The sequence below is a fragment of the Triturus cristatus genome, chromosome 1_1, assembly GCF_964204655.1.
Source record: "Triturus cristatus chromosome 1_1, aTriCri1.1, whole genome shotgun sequence".
Taxonomy (NCBI): domain Eukaryota; kingdom Metazoa; phylum Chordata; class Amphibia; order Caudata; family Salamandridae; genus Triturus; species Triturus cristatus.
The window spans coordinates 397980044-398002239 of record NC_140579.1 but is presented as its reverse complement, the minus strand read 5'-3'; the positions used below and the strand labels follow the sequence as shown (position 1 = coordinate 398002239).

The 22196-nt window shown below is 46.9% G+C and overlaps 1 protein-coding gene across 1 annotated transcript in view; it reads left to right on the top strand.

Annotated features, from left to right (window-relative positions):
* The first annotated feature begins 261 nt into the window (after positions 1-261).
* LOC146870303 (proteasome subunit beta type-7-like) overlaps positions 262-22196 on the top strand; it is a 136039-nt gene continuing 114104 nt past the window's right edge. The window contains exons 1-3 of the mRNA XM_085642554.1: positions 262-497; positions 3554-3955; positions 4241-4566. The gene's annotated coding sequence lies outside the window, so the exon portion shown is untranslated. The remainder of the gene's footprint in view (positions 498-3553; positions 3956-4240; positions 4567-22196) is intronic.

Below are 22196 nucleotides of genomic sequence, written 5' to 3'. Positions count from 1 at the left end.
TGGTGGCCCCTGGGGTTTGGTGGCCCTGTCCAGGTGCACAGCTTGCACATGCCTAAGGCCGCCCCTGAGAGTTACAATGGACAGGATGTGAGGGGAGAGATGGCACACGGCGGCCTGCCCCGAAGAGTTACAAAGCAGGGGATGTGAGGGGAGAGATTGGCGACCTGCCCTGCAAGATTAACAAAGCAGAATACAAATCCCCTTTGGGCGGGGAGGGCCGTTGGGCGGGCAGGGCCCTGGAGCTCATCCAAAAAGACGTGTGACTTCAAACCGAAAGTGAAAGAGACAACACAGAAGCAGGGGGAGAGCAGGGAGTCAGCAGTTGACTCCAAAGGAAGCAGAGACATGAAAAAGAGAGAGTGAGGAGAGACCAGGGGAAGAGACAGACGGAGAGAGACCGAGCAAGAGATCAAGGGAAGAGACAAGAGGGAGAGACACAGCCTCAGAAGAGGCTGATAGATAGAGACTTGCGCACGGAGGCTGAAGAAAGACATAGAGCAGAGGTCTTCAAACTGTGGGGCGCGACCCCCAGGGGGGCCGTGGAGCGATGCAAAGGGGGTCGCGCCTTCCCAGTCACACTTCTGCCCAAGTGCTTCAGCCCCCCCCCCCCCTTTCCCCGTCCTGTGTTTCAGCCCGGGTGTTGCAGTGCAACTCGAGCTGCTGGGGGCTGGGCAGTGTCTGGAGTCTTATCTCCGGCGCAGAGTTTTTCACAGGTCTTTAAAGACCATTTGCATATTTACATGCCTTTGTAAACTGGTTACAGAGGCTTCGTTTTTTGCTGGGTTCTACAAGGAGGCGCCATGAATTGCCTAAATCCACATGAGCCGTACCCATCTTCACCTCTGATTTTTTGTATTCTTGACTTACCCTGACGTTTCGTATTCTACATCCTTCTATCATATTCTCTGGTTAAGTTTTCTTCACTGATACTTATTTGATCCTTGATTTATTTGCAGTTTTTCAAATGTTTCCTCTACTAATACTTCCCTCTCCTCTCTTTCATTGTCAGCCACCGATTGCCATTCCACGGACACCCCATAATTTCACTTCCCCTCTCAAGACCCAGGGATAGAGTCAATGCATTTCCTGTGCCCCACGATATTAACCACCGACTTGAGTGACAGAGGACTTTGGTCTAAGAGACCAAACCAGCTGCAACTAATGCAGAACATGCAGTAGCAGCCACTCACAGCGCAGAGCATGGCAGACACGACGCGAAAATAACAACCCCTCCATCTAAAGCACATTTAAAACAACGCAGCATAAACTTAAATGTCTTCATTTTCAAAACATCTAATGGGCAGAAATTAGGTTGGAGACGAGCTGTTTGCTTTGAACCAGACAACCAAATCCAATCGGAGGCAAAAGCACGACTAAATGAACCGTTTTTCAAAATGTGTTGAATTTATTGGCATCAGAAGAGAAGAGTCACATCTGTGAGCCGCTGCCTTGCGACAAAGCTTCAGCAGAGCCCACGGTTGACACTAATTTCAAACTCCTTTAACCACTTAGATGTGCTGGAGGGCATTTAGGGGCGTTGCATGGGATCACCCACAGGAACACCGGGGCGATATTTACAAGCAAAGGTAAAGCCACACAAAGTGGCTTTACGTGTGCTTGTAAATATCACTCAGCAGGTTGCGCCGCCTGTGCGACACACTACGCGATGCAACGGTGGTGCAAGGGGCTTGTAAATCTGTCCCCAAGGGGTTTACTGTAAACTATCACAGAGTGCCTCTCTCTACCTAAAAGAAATATGGCAGAGCCTTTTTTCCTTTGTGCAGAGCTTCCTGGGCCCCTCACTGCTCAATATGCAACTCACTCAAACAAGCCCATCAGTAATCATACATTCATTCATCCCATTCTGAACTTGCATCCGCACGTAAATTCATACACCACCTCACTCACCCTGCAGTCACTCCTCTTGCCCTACTCTCACACTGTTGCATCGCTCACTGCGCACTCACATGGGCACTCTTGTCACCCACACAGTGCAGAGGGTTAATGTGCCTGCTACATTGAACATGTACCATGTAGATCACAGAAATGAGTGTGAGTAATCTATGAGTAGCACTATAAAAAAATGAAATGTTTGTCAGAAAGGTGCTATAGAGAGATGAGGTGCATTGTTGGTGAGTGGCAGTGAAGGAATTCATGGAGAAGGAGGAAACGGGGTGGGGCATCAAAAAACACTGTTGCACGGTGTGCGACCAGTGTTAGGACCAGCCCTGGCTGGGAGTGTTAGCACCCCCCTCCGAAGTTGTGGTCTAGTGACTTCCCTGCTTCTGCCTATTATTATTTACATTTGTAGTACGCTACTGTTACCAAAAGGTGTCCTGGGGGTAATAGCCATCTGCTGCCTGAAGGCAAATGAGAAACACACAGAAGGGGAAGGAGAACCAGCCAAATGGGGTAACCTACAGAGCATAGAGAAAGGTTTTTATATCTTCCTAAAGAATAATAGATTCTTGGTGGAGCGAAGCAAAGGAGGGTGCATGTTCCATAACTGCGCGGCCTGCATCAAAACAGCGAGACAGACAACTCATGCCTTCTTGAATTAGGGAACAATAAGCAGAGTGGCACATGCCGAGAGGAGCATACGGGTCTGACCCGTATGCTTGGTGAGGTGAGATGAGAGGATGAGAGAGGACAGCAAGGGAGTGAGAGAATTTGATTGAAGAGGTCGGGGATGAGGAGAAATGCGAATTGCCGAAGAGAAGTGTGGACACGCAAGAAGTGAGTGTGAGCCAAAGGTGGGGGCTTCTGTTAAAACAAAGGGGAGATGTGAAAGATGAATGGGGGGACTGGAGAGGTGTAAGATACAAATAGACAAAAATTTGAATGGAGAGACGAGGTGAATGAGAAGTGCTGAGGGGCACGGGAGGTGACAGGGCCAGAGAGGCCATGAGATAAATGCGAGAGACTGTTGGAGATGAGGGCAGTGAAAAGACAGAATGGCAAGAGGTGATTAAAGGTGAAGTGAGAGGTTGAATGGGGAGAGTTCAGAAGTTGTAAAAAGGGGTGAAAGAAAATGGCCTGCAAAGTGAGAGAGGGATCCGGGGTTAGGAGAGGAGAGAGGGATGGAAGGGAGGGGGTGAGAGGAAAGCTGCATGGGTAAACTGCTTAACTCTGCAAAAAAACGCCAGGGTTTTAAGGGACCCCTGCTTCTCCTGGCCCAGGCCAGGTGAGCTTCTAATGTGGCAGCATGTATTCCTGGAGAGTGGAAGGCCCTTCACAAAGGTTGACTAGAAATGTATTTTGGTTATAAACTGGTACTGATGGGGTGAAATCTTTCCTTAGTGTTACTGTGTGTAAAAAATGTCAAAATAATGAAGCAATGCTGTCCCAAAATACGTGAAATCACATAACATCTTTTACATTTTCATCCCACGCAATTTAGTCAAACCTGTTGCGTAATTTGGTCCTCACCTGCCTCATAATTCCAGCAGCCCTGCCTAGAGGTTTAGAAATTTTTGTCAGGAGGGGGTCCTTACGACTGAAAATGTTGACAGGGGGGTCTCGGCATCCAAAAGTTTGAAGACCTCTGACATAGAGACACCAGGTGAAGAAAGAGAAGGTGAAGAGACAGGCGGGGAGAGACCGGTCAAGGGAACAGGGGAAGAGGCAAGAGGAAGAGACAAATCCGGACACGAAAGAGGCTGACAGAGAGAGACTAGTGCAAGTAGACTGAGCAAAGACAGAGAACAGGTGAAGAAAGAGAAAGCGAAGAGACAGCCGAAGGGAGACCGACCCAGAGAACAAGCGAAGAGACAGAGAAAGAGAGAGAGATAAACAGGAGCCTACGGAGAAGCTAAAAAATGAGAGACAAACTAAATAAGACGGAGAAGAGACAACATTCAAGAAAAGAAAGATCAGGGAAGAGACAGACGAAGGGAGAACTGTGCAGACACTGACGGAGACTGGCTTAAGACTAACAAAGAGAGATAGGTGAAAGGCAGGCGCGCAACACCCATTGGACTCCAAGGGCTTCAGCCCCCCCCCGCCCCCGTCGTGTGTGGCAGCCGGGGCTGAGACAGCTTCCGGGCACACGCACAGCCGCACCCGAGCACTTCACAGGTCTTTAAAAGACCATTTGTATGTTAATGAGGCCTCGCTGTTGTTTCACCCCTTCTAAGAGCCCCTGCAGCTCCACTCTGCCTATTGCTTAAAGTTTCAGCCCCCCCCGAAATTTTTTCTTAGCCCCCCCGTAATGTGGCTCTAGTTGCGCCTCTGGTGAAAGGTATATACGATTAGTCAAAGACACAGAGGATGAGATACTAAGAGTGAGCCAGAGAAAACCAGACAAAAGACAAGCAATAGGAAGAGACAAACGAAGAGATATCTGGCAGAGAATGAGAGGGAAACATTATTAAGAGAAAGACAAAGACAGGTCAGCGTGGAGACGGGAAGACGACGAAACATCGCTGTAGGCACCAAGTAACCCGGTTGTCGGCTTGTCCAGTCCGTGAAATCTGCTTACCGTAGGCTCGTGCGCCCTCCATGCTCGCCAGAGGGGTCTCACTCACGCCCCCCCGCAGGTGGCTTCAGCTTCGAGAACTGCCTCAGGTGACACCCCCTAGTACCGAGCTGAGCAGAACTGAGTAGTTTTACGTCCTAAATTGGTGGTTGCCTGCGCGGCCTTAGGAGCGGGTGACGTCCACCATGGCATGGCCTGAGGGAGGGCCTCTCCTCAGGAACAAGACCCTCACCGGAGAGTCCTATGGGTCCTCATGAGAAACCAGGGCGGGGAGGGCCCGTGTCCCCTCCAAACCACGGACTTTGCCTGTGCCTCTGAATACGGGTGACCCTCCCTGGTTCGAGGCCTCCCCATTAGGATCTGTGGTTTATGATGCTGCACACCGACCACCCCAAAAACCTCTGCCACATGTTAGCGTCATCCATAATAAACTCTTTGTAACCAGGGCTGTCTCGCACTGTTTTAGCGCCATACTTCAAGCATGTGTTTTTTGGGCAACACACCAATTTGTGCGTGTGGGACTCTCCCTGTAATGCAATGAATGCACCCTAAAATACGTACACAGAGAGGCGGAATAGAGTAACTTCTTAATTGATGCTTGGTCTTGGGGGGGGGGGGGACACAAACAAAACCCCTCTCCCCCCTCCCCCCCCCCCACAGCCACAATGGTTCCCTTGCACTTCCCTCCATCTTGTAATGTCCCACTCAAATCAGGCTGGGTGAAGCAGGGTGCAAGTTATGTGAAGGGAGAAAAAAACTCTAAAAAGCGGGTTACAGCCACAGGTAGGTACACATAAACAATTAATCTCTCTCGCGCTCTCCCCCCTCCCTCCTCCCCCCCCCCCTACAACTTTTCCTCCGGCACCTTCTCCCTTCCTGCAAGCAGGGCTGACCTTTGCTGAAATAGCGCCTGGGTGTGGTGCCAAATAATTTGGCATCCTCACTACTGCTTACTTATGCCTACTGGTCCAGGGCCGGGATGGGAACCGAAACCGGCGGGGAGGGGGAGGTGGCGGGGGTGGAATGCTAGTGTAATACTTTGTGCTACTTTTGTTGCAGGAGGCCGATATTGCAAAACTGGCGCGGTAACAAAAACATCCCCCAAGGGTCTAAAACCAGCCTGCCGGTGAAACGCACGGTGCCTGCTACGGCCAGTCCGACCCTGCCTACTGCCCCCTCCTGGGTTATAGGTCATTGGCCAGGACTCTTCAGCCATCTCTGGCCTGGTCTTTTCTTTCAATCTGACTCCAGGTGAAACCCTTCTCATTGCAGTCAGCTCTGAGGACTCGGCACCAGGTGTTTCTGGGCTTTCCTCTTTTCCTTTTCCCTTGAGGGTTCCAGGTCAGGGCTTGCCTAGTGGTGTTTGATGCGGGTTTGCGGAGGGCGTGACCTATCCAGCCTCAATGCTGCAGATGAGTGAAATGAGGCCACAATAGGCCCCCTTTTGTGTTCATTGGTCAGTTTGAGGACCCCTTAGTTGGGCCCAGCTCGCACATGGCAAAGGCTGGCCCGGCCTGAAAGTATGGGCTCAGAAGTGTCGTCTATTTGAACATACCAAGCTTTAACTGAATCATCAACTTTGTAGCGAGGAAGATAGAACTCAGTGTAATGGAATTACCACTAAGCAAATAAAACATGAATTTCTCATTTACTTCCTCGTTGCAGACATTTCACAGTAATGCATACCAAGGCATTCAGAGTAATGTATGCTCATCCAACACCTGGGAGGAACAAAAGAGAAAAAGATGTAAAACAAATGCTGCTCTGGTGGGATTTATTCAAGTGTTTTCACCACTGATTTATAATGAAGGCTCCCGGTTTTATGGTATTTCATTTTTTAACATTTCCGTCTGTATTTATCCATATTTATTTTTGTGCCATTTTAGCCGTATTTATTTTGTGTTTTCTCTATAAATGTAGTTGTAAAACTGTACATTTGCATATTTATTTAGCTGATAAAACACATGCTCATACTTTGATGTCTGTCGTGATTTCGGTATTTAAACTGACAAATATTACGTAACAATATATCAACTAAATATTAGCATTATACCACAAATGTACATTGACATATGCCATTATTTAAAGAAATGTCATCCTTTTTTTAAATTTCCCATGCTGTCCATCTGCTCAGCTGTTAGGCTACAATTCAATTAAGACAGCTCGGAAAGTCACTTAAAAGAAGCACAATTTTCTGTATTTATCCACTTTTAAAAATAAATGCAGACAGAAAACATATTGTTTTCTGTCTGTATTTATCATTAAAAATCCATAAAAACGCAAAACAGGGAGCCCTAATTATAATGCTATTTTTACTCCAAACTCACCATAATCCTTTCCATACATTGGATTTATAGTGTACGTGCAAACGTAGAAGGAGCCGCCCAAGTTGCTGCCTTGCACATTTCCAAAAAAGATAGTCGCTGAACCTCCACCCAGGAAGCTGACATCCCCCAGGTTGATCTTCCCTGTGCAAACCCAGGACAAGTTAACCCTTTCTCTTTGTAAGCAAGAGAGAAAGTGGATTTCACCCATCGATTCAGAGATTGTAGTCGGGAAGTAGAGTGTTGCTTCTTTTATTTGGAGGGGATAATTTCCTCCTTTTTATTAGACATAAAAATGGGACTATGAAAAAACCTGCTGGAGATGATTGCGCAATACATGATGAGGTAATACCGGATTTCACTGCTGCTCCCAATATTTTTTACTGGTATGGACATAAAAATACGGTAAAATACTGGCAAGGTGGCAATCCTAGGAGGGTCCTGTTCACATGTGGTGATCTAGGTTTTCCCTCTCTTGAAGGCCCCTTTTGGCCCACAGGGATGGCAGCTAGAGTGGTGGCTTGATATGCATTGCTTACACACACACCAGGAGCTGGTGAGATGGCAGCTCCCTACTGGCCCCGGTGCGTCTCGAAATGTCTGACTTCATGACACATAGAGCCTTGGGGGGTATGCATGAAGCTGCTTGACAAGGCCTAGTACTTGGCGGTCCAGCTTTTGACTGCTTGGATCCAGTCTCTGCCTGGCCTACCATGGCCTATCTCGGGGTGGTATTAGCTGGCTCCGAACCATGTTTGGCTTGTCATGGCAGTGACCCCACTGGCCAGGCCTGGCTCCAGGGTTCTCAATCCGGGAGGGCCATGAAAACACCTGGGTGGGCCATCAAGATGCATGAGAGAAGCAGGCAAGAAACAACAAAGGCCTACTGTATACACGGACGGAGGTCATTGCTGCACTCTGTATATAAAATACCCTCCCACATAAAACCAGCTAACTACTTGATGATGGAGTTATTACAAGAATTAGAATTTTGGGTTGCTTATCAAAATCTTAGGCCAATCTTTAAGCAGGCTTCCTTCAATGTCATATAACACAAAATCTTAGCGCTGTCTATGGTTACAAATATTTTAATGCTGGGGAACAACTGAATGCTTGCTTCATTGACATCGAAGTGACATTTGTTGGAGTTGATACGAACATATTGTGGATTAAATGTATTAGCTGCAGGCTTCCATACTGTCTGTTACAAGCTGTCCATCAGCTTTAAGTTAGATCCTTGGTTCAAATAAAGCTTAGCAGCGTCTCCACTTTTCCCCCCAGGATCGATATTAATAAGGGGGTGCAACATGGCCGTGACCTCACCCCTCTCTTGTTCAGCCTCTATGTAGCAGACGTCTGGGCTGCTTTGGCTATTATAGATCTCGAGCATCAAAAAGGGAATGGAACTTGACACCAATATTACAGTACGCAGCGGACACAATCACACTGACCAGAATTAGTATCAGCCTGCGTCATCAATCAAGTGCACTCCATATATACAACAAAAACAAGACCGCACTAAAAACAACAAACACAGATGTTTTAGTGTTTGGCAGAAAGGTCAAGAAAGCAGGGCAGTGGTCAAGCAGTTGCCAAAACACCAGCCTACAGACACCTTGTTTTGGTTCAACGAAAGGACAGTTATCATGACCAATGACGATTGCTAACTCTGAAAACGTATTCTTACATAGGTGTGGTACGGATTTTGTACTCACCTCGCAGGCCCAACAGAAAAGGCGATGATAGATGCAGCAAGGGCCATATCTCTGTGCACCTTGGCCTCTGCTGCAGAGACGCATACAGGGAAACTCTCACAGAGATCAGTTTAGCTTGTTCAGAATATTGTTCAGGTTACCTAACTCCACCTAGTATGTGCGAGCTAGAATGCAGTTTAGTCTAACCAAGTGCATCCTGGGAATGAAGCTTTGTCCTGATTTACACCAACGCAGAAATTCAGAGAGAGCGACATTAAAATCTCTGCTTCTGTTGGGGTTGCTTCGCTTAAGGGCTTCCCCCTTATTCCCACAGTTTACATTCATACTTGTATGCTAACTATTCCCAGGCTAAATTTTAATTATGCTGGAGTAATCGGAGTAAATTCTGTAATATCGTGTTACTATTCTGATGCAAAATGACTAAAAATGACACAATTAACATTGCTCATATAATATTTAATAAATTGGGGCAAAAATGCTTATTGCAAGAGCACAGGAACAGAAAGCGAGTAGCAGCTGGCTGCTGTTGTTCGTGTTCTGTTGTAATTAGAACTATTCTCTTACAGCAAAGTGTATCCTCAGGTCCATTATGGACATGAGAGTGAATTTTGTGCCAAGAAAAATGTGCTAAATGCAGGCTTATCCTCCTTGCGTGATCATGCACAATTTTGCTATAATTTTGCTGCAGCAAATTACACTAGTTACGCCCACCATGATACTAACATCATTGGATAAGAAGGAGGTATGGAAAATTGGATTGGTGCATGGAGACGATCTACTTGACTGTAGGAGATAACCATCTTGGGTAATGTCCCCCTGATTTTTGCCCTATCTGTTTTGCAGGCTTTAGAACTCTGTGCACTCTAGCAGAGCTAACCAGTAGTAACATACCTGTGCTCCCCGTAAACATTGTTAAATTGTCTTTTTGCTAAATGGAACATTAATTTTTGCCTATAAGCCCCAAGTATATGGTTTAAAGTGCACCAGGACCTGGAAGTTAAATGCCACTTGCGGACTGCAGCACCTTTTGTGATATCCACTACAGTGGCAGGGAAAACATGCCTTCAGGCGTACCTGGTGTAACCTGACTGTTCCTAAAGGGGGTTGCTTGACTGCTAAAATGCAACCTGTTAAAATAACCCTTTTTGACAGGAGAAATTCTTCCTAGTAAATATTAATTAGTTAGCCATATGTGGGCATTGTAGCTCAAAATGCAGTGTGCATGGTATTTAAAAGTAGGACATGGAGAAATTTTAAGTTAAGATGTCCTTACAGTGACTAACACGCAAACGCTATTTTCACTGTAGGATGCCTGGCTGGTCTGTATAGAAACACTGGGAAGCGATATTACATATTCATTTTGCTATCCCCAATTAGGGACCAGCTAGAACAATGATTGAACAACCAGTTTAATTTTATTTTGAAACCCAATACAATGGTAAGTCGCATGTTTAATGAATGTTGAGGAAAGTTACTTTTTTCCTGTCTGAAGCTTTAGGAGGCTAATTTTCATCAGCTCCCCAGCAGTAATTGAGTGAGTGATTAGACCTGATGAGTTGTGAAAACTGCTCCTAGAGCAGAGACAAAGGCTTGAGTGGGGGGGGGGGGTGTTTTTGTTCCTCTGAGAGGAAGACTAGTTGATGTGTGCTCAGGAACTTAAATTACTTCAAAGGGGTCCACCCTGTCATATGCAAATGTTAGTTGATGCCTGGAAAGGCCCCCAGCCCTTGTCCTCCCAGTCAGGAAGGCACCAAACCCAGAGTTGTCCCCTGAGCTGGTTAAGAGTGACCACAAAGGAGAGGACTGTTCATTACCCTGGCTGCACATCTGGGTTAGCACACAGGCTTTGCACAGGGGATAAGGGATTTCCCATTGTGTACTGCAGCAGTGAGGCGCACTGTGGAGTTGTTTACAGTAGGGCAAACGGGAACTGCTGCAAAAGTGGGTAGGGTTACCACCAGGAACTTTTACCCATTGATTTGAGAGGGACCAAGAGTCTGTGAGATGGTGGCCTCTGCTGGAATGAGTCTTGACACTTCGTTGAGTCTACCTCGACATCTCCTACCAGCCCTGAGAACCTAGGACTTGTAAGATTTTTACCTTAAAGACCTCCAGACGACCAGGGCAAACCACCCCAACCTATTCGTCCAAGGCACAACCTTGCTGGGCCAAGAAATGAGGATTCTCCCACTAAGAGTTTCTCCGCAGTAGCAAATATGATTCAGTGGGCCCTAGTGAGAAGGTATGTGGCCTCATGCAATCCACGGTCTAACACAGCCTGCTGCCTGGCCCCACTGAAGGATTCCGAGCTCTTAAAAAGAGAGTACGTCTGAGGAAAGAAATCTTGATTAGGCGAAAGTGTTAAAAGTATTCAGTTGGTTAAAGGATATCCCTGTGCGCGAATTTCAAATGTTCCCAATCTGAGCATTTTCCACCGAAACCAAGGGCTTCAGTGGAACATAGACCAATGCCTAACTGACTTTGTGAAGAATTCTTCAGATACAGCCTGCTACCTTGCCGTGCTAAAGGAGTTTGACTTCCATTTTTAAGACTAAATCCCAAGGTAAAACATCCGATCATGTTGAACCTCGTTGGTCAGCCTGACGTTTCACCTGGGTCCCGGTCTACCATGACCATTGACTAGAATTGGCGCTTTGCATTTTCATATGCTATTTTGCCTCAAATCTTTAAAAAATCAAATCTTGTTCTCCTGATTTGATTTTTGTTCATTTTAGTGTCATTTTATTAACTACAATGTTGTCTATTTTTCTATTTCGGTTTGGGATTTTTATTGCTTGATGATTTGACTTTATTACTGTTTTGGTAGTGAATAAATATTTTACACTTTGTCCTAAATTAAGCCTGCCCTCTCTGGACTTAAGCTACCAGGGGTTCGAGCTCAACCTAATTCAGTGCCTTTATTGGTTCACAGTGATAAAAATTGTGATTGTTCCTTGTAGTGAGTAGTCACTCACCCTAAATAAATAATCTAAATTCTTACAGTTATTGTGTACATCATTACAAAAATAAATTTTACACACACTTAGGCACACAGAGATTAAGAGACTGATTTAAATCTTGCTTTCTTACTGCCGTCCCACTGCGGCGGTGGTCCCAAGTACTCCATTAATTTGACAGTGGCCCACCCGCCGTATTTAGATTTTGTGGCAATAGACATGAGACCGGTGCGGTGGCGGTCTTATCAGCTGGCTAGCAGTACTACATCGCCATCAGGCCGGCGGGATTGTGCCGAGCCGATTTAGATGTTCCCATTGAGCTGGCGATGTCCTGGTGGCGGAGTCTTGATGTATTGAGGCAATGGTAGCGTGGAGACAGGTAAGTACTACTTATTTACATCTCAATACACATATATGTTGTGTATATGTCAATATGTACATGTAGGTAATGTGTACTGACCATTGGTTTTACATTTAGCATTGCACACAAACAACATGCACACACCAATGAGTGTACATGCACATGCACCACAAAAGCATATCTTAGAATCTGGCGACAAAGGGTTGGCTGAACGTCGTGGTCAAGTAGCAGCAGGACAGGGAGGACCTGGATAACGGCGTTTAAGATGGAATCGGTGGTCTGGCCCTGAAAAAAAAGGGTATTTTTCACCTCTTTTTCTTCATTTCCCCCAACGCGGGCTTGGAGGTTTCTCCACTACAGTTGCCTCCCGGAAAGGCACTTTGTAATCTGGACAGAGGGAATCTCGGCGGAACTCCCTCCAACAGCTGTTTTAGTCGCTGATGTCGTCCGTGCAGGAGACAGTTCCTGGCGGAGTCGGCAGGACTGTGGCAATCTTCCCTCCAATGCGCAGCCAATATCTAAATCGGGCAGGTGGACTGCAAAGGCGGCGGGTGGGAAAACCGCCAAAAATAGACTGCGAGACCAGTCCCGCCAAGATCTAAATCAGACCCTTAGTGATTTGGGCCGAATCACACTTTGTTGAGTCTAGCGCCAAGGCCGGGATTCAGGCGAATCAGTTTTCACAGGAATCTGATCTTCTTCACTTATGTCAGAGTTCATAAATCCATGCATCAAACCTACCAATTTCTCACCTTTTGTGGTGCCAGGGAATCCTAACGATTGAGATTTTTAATACAATGCGGACAAATAACATTGATAAGAACACAAGATGATTTATAGTTAGGAGGGAGATAGGTTCCTCTTGGTAAATTCTTGGTGAAACCAGTAAATGATGCATTGTAATGGATAATGGGCAAGAAACACGGCTTAAAACAATAGGAATTAAACCCCATTTTACATGAGATTCACTGTCTCTCAAAGGTACGGTTCATTTAAAGCTCTTGCTGCAATGACAGTTTTCATAGAGAGTTATGTGTTGGAAATGGCCCTTTTTGCAGGGTTATCCCCAAACTTTTGGCTTTTTCCTCCTATTTTTTCCTGACCTGTGTGTGTTGGTTTTAGGACTCTGGGCACTTTACCACTGCTAATCAGTGCTAAAGTGCATATGCTCTCTGTGTAAATTGTGTATCTATTGGTGTTTCCATGATTGGCTATTTGATTTAGCTGTTAGACCCTAGTAAAGGGCACTGCGTGTGCCAGGGCCGGTTAATCTAATGCTACTCGGGGGCCTGCTGCACTGCTTGTGCCACCCCCGTGAGTAGCCCTGAAAACGGTAACTCAGACCTGCCATTGCAGAGTCTGCACGCAGTTTGTAACTGCCATGTCGACTTGGCCAGTGCACAAACTGGCCGGTCCCTAACCTTCCCTTTTCTTACATGTCAGACATCCCTCAGGTAGGCCCAAGGTACCCCTTTTGGCAGGGTGCAGTGTATGTGAAAGGTAGGACATGCCCTGGTGTGTGTGTGGCATGTCCTAATAGTGAATTACAGCCAATTTCGTTTTTCACTATTGCAAGGTGACGAGTTCCCCATTGGATAGAATGGGAGGTTTGTTTATAACATCTTATAAACATAACTGGCCCTGGGAATTCGGTAAGAAAATAGAATTTAGTATGTCTGAACTCAGAATCTAAAGATGCATCTTTTAGTGTAGGTGATTTTTACATTCTATGTTTGAAAGTACCACTTTTAGAAAGTGGGTATTTTCTTGCTCAGTCATCCCGTGTGCCTCTGCTGGAATGTGGATTTCCTGTCTGGGTTTTGGATGACAGAAGGCTGGGGGCCGGAGGGGCTCCAGATGGTCTAGGTAGGTCAGGAAAGGGCTAAATAGACCTGGGTTGCGATGGGGGAAGGGGAGGAGATTTCCTCATACCTCAAAGGGCCTGGTCTGCCGCTGACAATGCCGTCTCCACCTCCTGCCAGGAAATCACACCAGAGAAGAAAGAACTGCTTCTGGCCCGGCACAGACACCCTCTGCCTGAAAGATCAAAGGATTTTTAGATACAAATACTGGGTCCCAGACCCCTGAACTTTAGAACTCATCTGGAACAAGAAGACTGCCAAGAAGAAGAGCCGGAGAAGCTGCGAAAAGGAACGACTGCTTTGCTGGGTGCTTTGCTGGGCTGACCTGCAGTGGCTGCTTCTGTCTTGGGCAGTAAAAGGCCTGGACTTTCTGCAACCTAATTTGTGAGTCTCTCCAAGGGCTCGAGGTAGAGCTTGCCCCCTGTTCATGGAGTCTCAGGAACATCAGAGACTCCAGGTTCTTCGACCCGCAGCACTGGGGACTCTGTATTTCGTACTGCTACCCGAAGAACACCACCTCGACGATGCCTACGACGACCCTGCCGAACCCATGTCCTGGAGGCACCGCAGAGGGCACCGCCGCACCGCAACCTTGGTCTCGCCAACGACGCCTGTTGATGCTGCCATCGAGCCGCTGCTTGCACCGTGGCCTGTGGGCACCGCACTCCGCACCACCTTGCTTCACGCCAAAGCTTTGGCACTGCAGAGAGCACTGCCGCAACGCCGCACCGCAATCTTGGTCTCACCGACGACGGCGGTTGATGCCGCCCCCGAGCCGCTGCTTGCACCGCAACCTGTGGGCACCGCACTCTGCACCGCCTTGCTTCATGCCAAAGGTTTGGCACCACAGAGAGCACTCCCGCAACGCTGCACTGCGACCCTGGTCTCACCGACGACACCTGATGACACCGCCACCGAGCCCTCATCCCGCACTGCAGCCTTGGCCTACTGACGCCGGCGCCATCGACTCCAGTTCATCAGCCGACGACAGCGCTTCAGCAACAACAATGCCGCTGCTTGCACCGCGACCCTGGTCTCACCGATGACGCCATCAGACGCCGCCACCGAGCCGCTGCTCGCACCGCGACCTGGGGGCACCGCTCGCTGTACCGCTGCGCTTTGCACCGCAGCCCCAATGCCTGTTGGCACCAGCGCTCCTGACCCCATCAGAAAGGAGCTCGACCTGCAACCTGAGTGACCTCAAGGGCCCCATCGACCTGCATCTCTGAAAGGTACTGTTTGTGGGTCTTCCCGACACCGTAGCTGGCTTGCGACCCCGCGGTCAGCCAGATCTGTTTTTGGATTTGTGTGTTCACGACGCCGTGGTAGCCCGGACGAAGCTGTCCACACAAGGAACTCTTTTTAATCAACGTATTTTTGAACTGTGATCTTTTAAGTATCCTGACGAGAGTGGTGGTTTTTGCTTGGCTTTGGCCTATGCCCTAGCGTACCAAAAATCCCATTTCTAATAGTATGGTTTTAGAAAAAGGCACAAAAGAGAATGATTTGAAAAATCGTTTAGAAAAAGGGAGGTTTAAAGCATCTTGCTGCCTTTGTAAGGGGGCAAAGAATGGGGCAGACTAAGTCACATGGCAAACACCAAAATAAGTATTCCTTGGCATGTGATTGACTCTGACCCCGCCCTATCAACCTTTCAGAGACGATAACTGTTTCATCATTAAACAGCCGTATTGTTTCTGGTCTAGCATGCATTTTTATGCAACTGGGAACATGAAATTAGACTGCATTTTTCTATTTCATGACAAAGTTAAAACAGCACAGTCATGAACAAACCACTTCAAAGGTATTTTACAGTTTTCTATACTATTCCTAAGTGATCGTTAATCCAAACAGGGGAGAACTACAAGGTTAAAAAAGAATACAAACACAAACAACGCAAGAAGACGAAAATACGGAACGTCCCTCGCCGCTACTGGTTACGGCACAAAAGCCATTTAATTTTAAACTGGCCCTGGATCCATGAGGGTACAGTTACAGTTGAGCACTTACACAGAACTCAAACCTTCTTCTACATCTGTACGAAGATTTACTACCCTAGAAGACATTATCTTAAACCCTGATAAAGTTTACACCAGTTGGACGAAACTCGTCGGCTGTTTGGCTGTTGTTTTGTGACCAAGAAGAATAAAGAACAATTTATATAATACCTACAGTGGACGAACACAATTATTTCTGGTGCAGGTGGTGCTTTCCACATTTGTGTTAAGTTGTCATTGGTCTTGGAGACTGCTCCTTGGAAACGGCAGGAGCAGTGGAGATGCACACCGTGTGAGCTATTAGAGTCACAATTTTGGAACTCTTTTATGGCAATCAGTGGTGGGGAGGTGTGTCACGATCACACAGTTGTGTGTTTGTCCGGCTTGCTGTTTCAAGGTTTTGAGTGTAAAAAAGAATGCAGAGACGTTTGCACATTACATGCAGGCACCAGCTTAGGGCCTTTCAAGAATCTCCATAAGGACAGAAATTGCCATTTTTCTCAGAAAACAAGCAACCTTTTCAATTGGTAGTTTACAGGTCAAGGTCTTGACCTGGGAAAAAGTTTCCCTGGTGGATATTGAGAGTGTCCCGTCCTCGTGGGCAAATAAAGAAAACCTTGAATATGTTGCAGCAAAAAAGTGATTTTCCCTCAGCTCTCGTGTGAGTGAGGTGCTAGTCTCAGAGGAGAGGCTGCAGGCACATGTCAAACATTGAAAAAGAAACACAAACGGACACTCTTCTGCATGGGCCTTGGGAAGTCCACTGGGTTCCCTTGGGTGGGCCTGGCCACCTGTCTCTCCTCTAGAGCTGGGCCTATCCCTCTCTCTCTCTCTCTCGCGCTCTCTCGCTCTCTCTTTCTCTCTAACTCCCTCTGGCCAATGTACATTCCAGCAGCCAATCAGACGCCGGCCATTCAATGTCAATCATCCAGCACTTCATTTTGCATCATTCCTTCCAGTACAATGTCAGTTTCTGTAAAGCCTAAAAACACATGGCTTGCCTCGTGCCCAGCCGCTAGGGCAAATGCTGCAGTCAACACCTTTCCTTTATACACACTTCCACATACCAGCAGGGGTGGTGGGCTTACACAGTTAACTAATAAGTATTTACATCTGACCCCAGTCCGTTAGCGGTGCCATTGAGTGAGTCCAGAGGCCGTTTAGTTTGTGTTGTGGTCTAGACAGTGTCTTTTATCTGCAATGCGCATTCTGTGTATGGACTCTCTTCTGCTCCCAATTTTGCCTCTGTGTAGAACTTGCAGGAATTCTTTAGAAAGGGGGAGGTAGTTTGTAAGATGGTTACTGTCAAATTTCCGCGCTTTATTATTTTCTATATTTTCTTAAATTACCATCAACTGTACTGGTCATTCCGTACAAGTGTAAATGACTCATTTTTTGTCGGCAGCCTAACGCTGGTGTCTTGTTGTTGGCGGCCACCGCAAACAAAGGGTGGTGGGACGGTTGGATGGAATGCGAGAGGGGGAGCGCGTGGGGTGTATCACACAGGCGGGGGTTAATAATAATTTATTTTAAAAAGAACTTACCTAAAGCCGCCGGCTGCCTCCTGTGTCGTGCCTCCTGTCCTCTTCGTGGTCCCAGTAGCGCCTGGGACAGACTCCCATCCTCGTGCTACAGTGCAGTTCAGGGATTGGCCTGAGCAGGCTGGAAAGACGCTCCGCTCAGACCAGGGAGTCTGTGGGGTTTGTACAGCCCAGCTCTTCAATGCAGCCGGGCTGGCGAAACCTAAGTACACATTTGTGTTTGGCCGGCTTGAGGCACATAGCACTCCTCCTCCCTCCTCCCATGCCTCGACTCCGTCCCTTTTATTTTTCATTTGCTGGCTCTGGGCCAGGCAGTGGGGCAACGCTCCTCCGCCATTGCGGAGGAGCCGCTACTGTAAAACAGGACTCCGCAAAACGCTGAAGAAGTTCTAAATATTGTGCAAATGGCTGCAGTAAATGATAGTCCATCATGGTCATTCCTGCAATATATACGGATATATTATAAAACATACTGGCTTATTAGTTACTGAAAATGAGGGACAGACTCATAAAGTCAGGGCTGGGGGGAGGGAAAGCTGGAATTTCAGCTCAGCTTTTCTCATATCACAGTCTAAAATGTACGAACTTGGCGTGCCCTCACCATATGTACACTATACCTGGGCATAATTTGCGGAGTTTTGCTACGCGGAACTCCGCGAAGTTACAAAAAAACTCTGCGAAGTTCTGCGAGTGGCGGAGTGCAGTGCGAACTGCAGTTTGTGCTGGTATTCCTGCTGCTCGGGTAGAAATTCTACCTGAGCGGCAGCTCGCGCTCGTGATCTTATCGTTCGGGATCGTGAACTTACTATTTGCGATCGTGCGTGGGGAAAAAACGCTGCTATACATCGCAAAGCAGAGTTTTCTGCACTCCGCAAGCTCCGCGGAGTGCAGAAAACTCCGCGAACGGAGCGAAGTTCACCGCCTAGGCTTAATGTACACTAAGTATTACATTTCTGTCCTTCCGAAATAAGGAGTTCTCAGTATTACAAATGGAAAAGAAGCAGGCACCTACCTTCTGAAAACTGACTGCTCCCTAATTGTTCTCTGGTTTTGGAAAAATCTAAAAAGATGACTTCTGCAAAAAGTATAACTTGACGTTCTTGTAAAAATAAAGTAATTTAAAGTCAGTAATGACAATTTCAGGAATGAAGTTGTCATATTTTATTTTGATATTAATAGTATTAATGTTATTTTTTTTTAAATAAGGTAATCAAATTTTTTTTTAATGACAATAATTTGGGTTCACGAAATTTCTGTGAGCCTTGCTCAAGACGAAGAGCCAAAGGCAGCTTTTTCCAGGCCTGGGCGGTAAACACAGACACAGCCTTGCCCCCAAGGCATAATTCACAAAACTTTGGAATGGTAATTTGGCCAGCAGAAGACCACCATGGAAGTCTGGAGGGCAGAAGACCACCATGGAAGTCTGGCGGGACAGTATATTTTTAACGTATCTGAGACGTATGAGCCCTGCGTTGCGTGATATAGAGCTTTGTGGGCATCTCCCCTTAATAGGCAGCCAATGAAGCTGTCTAATAGGAGGAAACACTGTCATATTTTCTCTAAACAAAGATCTGTGTGGCAGCTGTATTCTGTATAGGTTGTAACCTCCTGGTAAGGTACTCAGTGAGCCCGATATATAGGGCATTTCAGTAATCCAGTCTATTAAGGGCCAAGGTTTGCCCCAGCACTTGTCTGGAATACTGTGGATCACCTTCCTAAGTTGTCTCAAGAGTAGGAAACAAGTTGAAATGAATTTGTTAATATGCAGCTGCCACTTTAGAGGTGTTTAACAGAATGAAAAACGCTTTTTAATGAATTTGATATTGTTTTAATATATTGTATCTTTTATGGCTGTGTGCCGCCTGTTGTCAAATAGAATTCGTAAGTTCCTGGCCGAAGTTGCAGGTGCCGGGCATTCACCCAAAGAATGAGGCCACCACTCATGGGACCAGATGGAGGCATTCCCAAAAGTGAGAACTTCTGCCTTATCGGAATGAAGGCAGAGATAGTTGTGATTCTTCCAGCTGGACAGTTTAACTATGCAGCGCCTGAACTGCTCCTGAAATAGTGAAATGTCGCCTTCCATGCGGATAGCAGTGGTTGACCATAGCTTGCCCTTTTCTATCCCTGGTGTCAGGGCCACAAAGACAGGAGAAGGACAAGAAAGCAAGCAAAGCTCCAGGAGTCCTGCTATGGGGTTAGGGGCCTGCCCCGTGATGGTATAGGAAGTGAAAGAGTGTGTGATGTCACTTCCGCCATCAGGGGCATTTTGATGAACTGATGTCTGTGAAGATGAATTGATTTAGGGGTCATCGGGAGGCAGAGAGGCGGGACAGTGTTCCTCCCTCCTCCCCAGCCAGTGGCGTCTGCGTCAGTCATCTGTGCTGCCTGTGCCAAGAAACGGCTTGATTGTCGCATATCTCTCTGTTGGAAAGTCTGCTTCTTCTCGGCGCTTGGCCTGCATTACATAAATACCAAAACTATGTAATGAAACAGCATCCATGTTCCAAATCACCTCCATGGTCCGGGAAGCGGTAAAGAGGCGCCTAGATGTTCCAGAAAAAAGGATTTACTGCTCACGGCTATGAAAAACGCCATGGCAACCTTATTGCAGGGGTCTTGGTACATCAATCGCAATGCTATGTAAAGGTTCTGGAGCATATTTACTCATTTTTGTCGCAATGCAGGGCAGTATTGCATGAAAGGGGTACAACAGAAATGCACCCTATCAACTAAGAGATTTCTGCTATCTCCTAGCGCTGGCGCACTCTGTGCTGCATAGCGCCAACACAGGCATCCCTGCACCATACTGCAAGGGTGTCTGCGTTACAGGCAGGATTGTTTTTGTGTAGGAAGCACTACAGAGCTCTATTTCTTAAAACTTCAGCTGCTGCTCACTGCTCCTATGCTGGTGTACAAACTGCAGCCGGTCACCATGCACAACCTTTGCACCATGGTGCAGAGAGAGACACTTCTCTTCCAGTACAAAATCGCGTGACTAGACACATTTATAAACAATTCAGACATTGTACTATATGCAGCACACCTAAAATGTGTGGAATATTTGATGAAAACAAAACATTGGCCACATTAAACATCTGGCGCATTTTCCTTCATTGCGCCGGGTGCACCTTTACAAAGGTGCTCTCGGCACAATGAAGGAAACGGCGCAGCATTATGGGGAATGCCCTGACCCCTTCATCCACTCCAGAGGCCTGTAATCATGGGGCGCACTGACAGTGCACAACCTTTTAGTTGGCGCACTGTCAGTGCGCCTCCTGCCGGCTTCAATGCCTCTGCGCCCATATCAGTAATACGACGCGGGCGCAGAGGCAAAGGGATTCCCTCATTTGCATGGGGCACGCCCTCATGCAAATTTGGGAAAGTCCCTTTGAAGATAGCGCTGGCACTTTATGTGCGCCAGCGCTACTGGTATTACAGAAGGGGCCGCACAAGTGTCTGTGGCCCTTTCTGTAATACCAAAGTGCACCGGATGCGCAAATAGGGCGCCTTTTTGCGCCGCCGGAGCACTTTATGTCATAAGCCTCCAGGTCTTCATATTAGCACCTGCTTCAAAGAGGGGTTCTGACACAAAGCCCGGTCTTCCTAGCTTATTAGCTCAAAAAGTATGGGTACTTGCGCAAATCTGCCCACATTTTCCCCAAGAAATGCTCCTGTGATGCGATGCAAAGCAGAACAAAGTGCTATTTGTGCTGAGGGAAGGGCACCTTTCCAGGCCAAAATAACTTTCATGCTGCAATTAAAAGCAATGCCCATTCCAGCTACCAGACAGTTGCAACAAACCATTCTCCTTCGTTCTTTTACTCACAAAGCAGTATTTCGCCCATAGACCCCCGAATCAGACTGCACCTGCTCCGGATTTATTATTAACCGTCAGTACTAACTGCCTGCCACATTAAAAAAATGCCAAACGGGGGGATTTTCAAGAGCACAAAATAGTAAAATAGCTAGACACAAAACAGTAAAATAAAAGCTGCCTCACATTCGTTCCTAAAAGTGAGCAATAGAAAATTTAAAATACATCTAGCCCTTGGTGGTAAATGTTATTTGCATGCAGGTGAAAATCGCCAAATGTTTGACAGCCCAATAGAGAGCAGGAGGTGGAGGTTGGGCGAAAAGTGATCTTGATGAGAGTATTCCTGTTTTTTCTCCTTCTCAATGGCCACAGTCAAAAGAACATTCCTTGCAATAGGGCCAGTCAGTAGTATGTGTGAGATGATCCGACGCTATGGCGTAGACAGTAGACCTTTAGAGGGGGGTAGGAGCAGCCTAAAGCAGTCATCTTCAGCCGTGGTTCCAAAGGAGGGTTCATGTGCACATTTCTGCATTTTGACTGCTTTTCTACTCATGGCTCTCCTTTCTCTTGCCCTCAAAACCCCCATATTTTATAGGTCTGGGCGGTGATCTCCACTCTGTTCACGGAGTTTGCAGAGTTTTCTGCACTCGGTGGAGCTCACGGTATGCAGAAAACTGTAGTGAGATGGAGTTTTTCCCCGCTCGTGCTCGCCACTGTCAGTTGGCGTGCGCAGGCTGCCACTTGGGTAGAATTTCTACCCTAGTGGCAGGGAGATCTGCGCGAACGCTTGCGGAACTCCGCAGAGCTTTTCACGTGGAACTCCACAAACTCCGCCCAGGCCTAATATTATACTCCATTACCCCTCTCATTTTCTTCAACAAACAGACAGTTAAAGAGAACGAATTGGAGAGTCACCAAATTTGGTGTCACATGGGGCACTCTCTGAGCAAAGGCCAGCTTTGCCTTTTAATCATTTATGTGGCGGCACAATAATTCTGATTTTAATCTGGAGAAACAGTGGTAGTATAAATTGCCCAAATGCCGATATAGCAGATAAAATAGGACCAAAATCCCAGTAGTGCCTGTATCGCCTTGTAATATCACCCATTATAATGGGTAATTGCATTACACTGGCTGGAACTAGT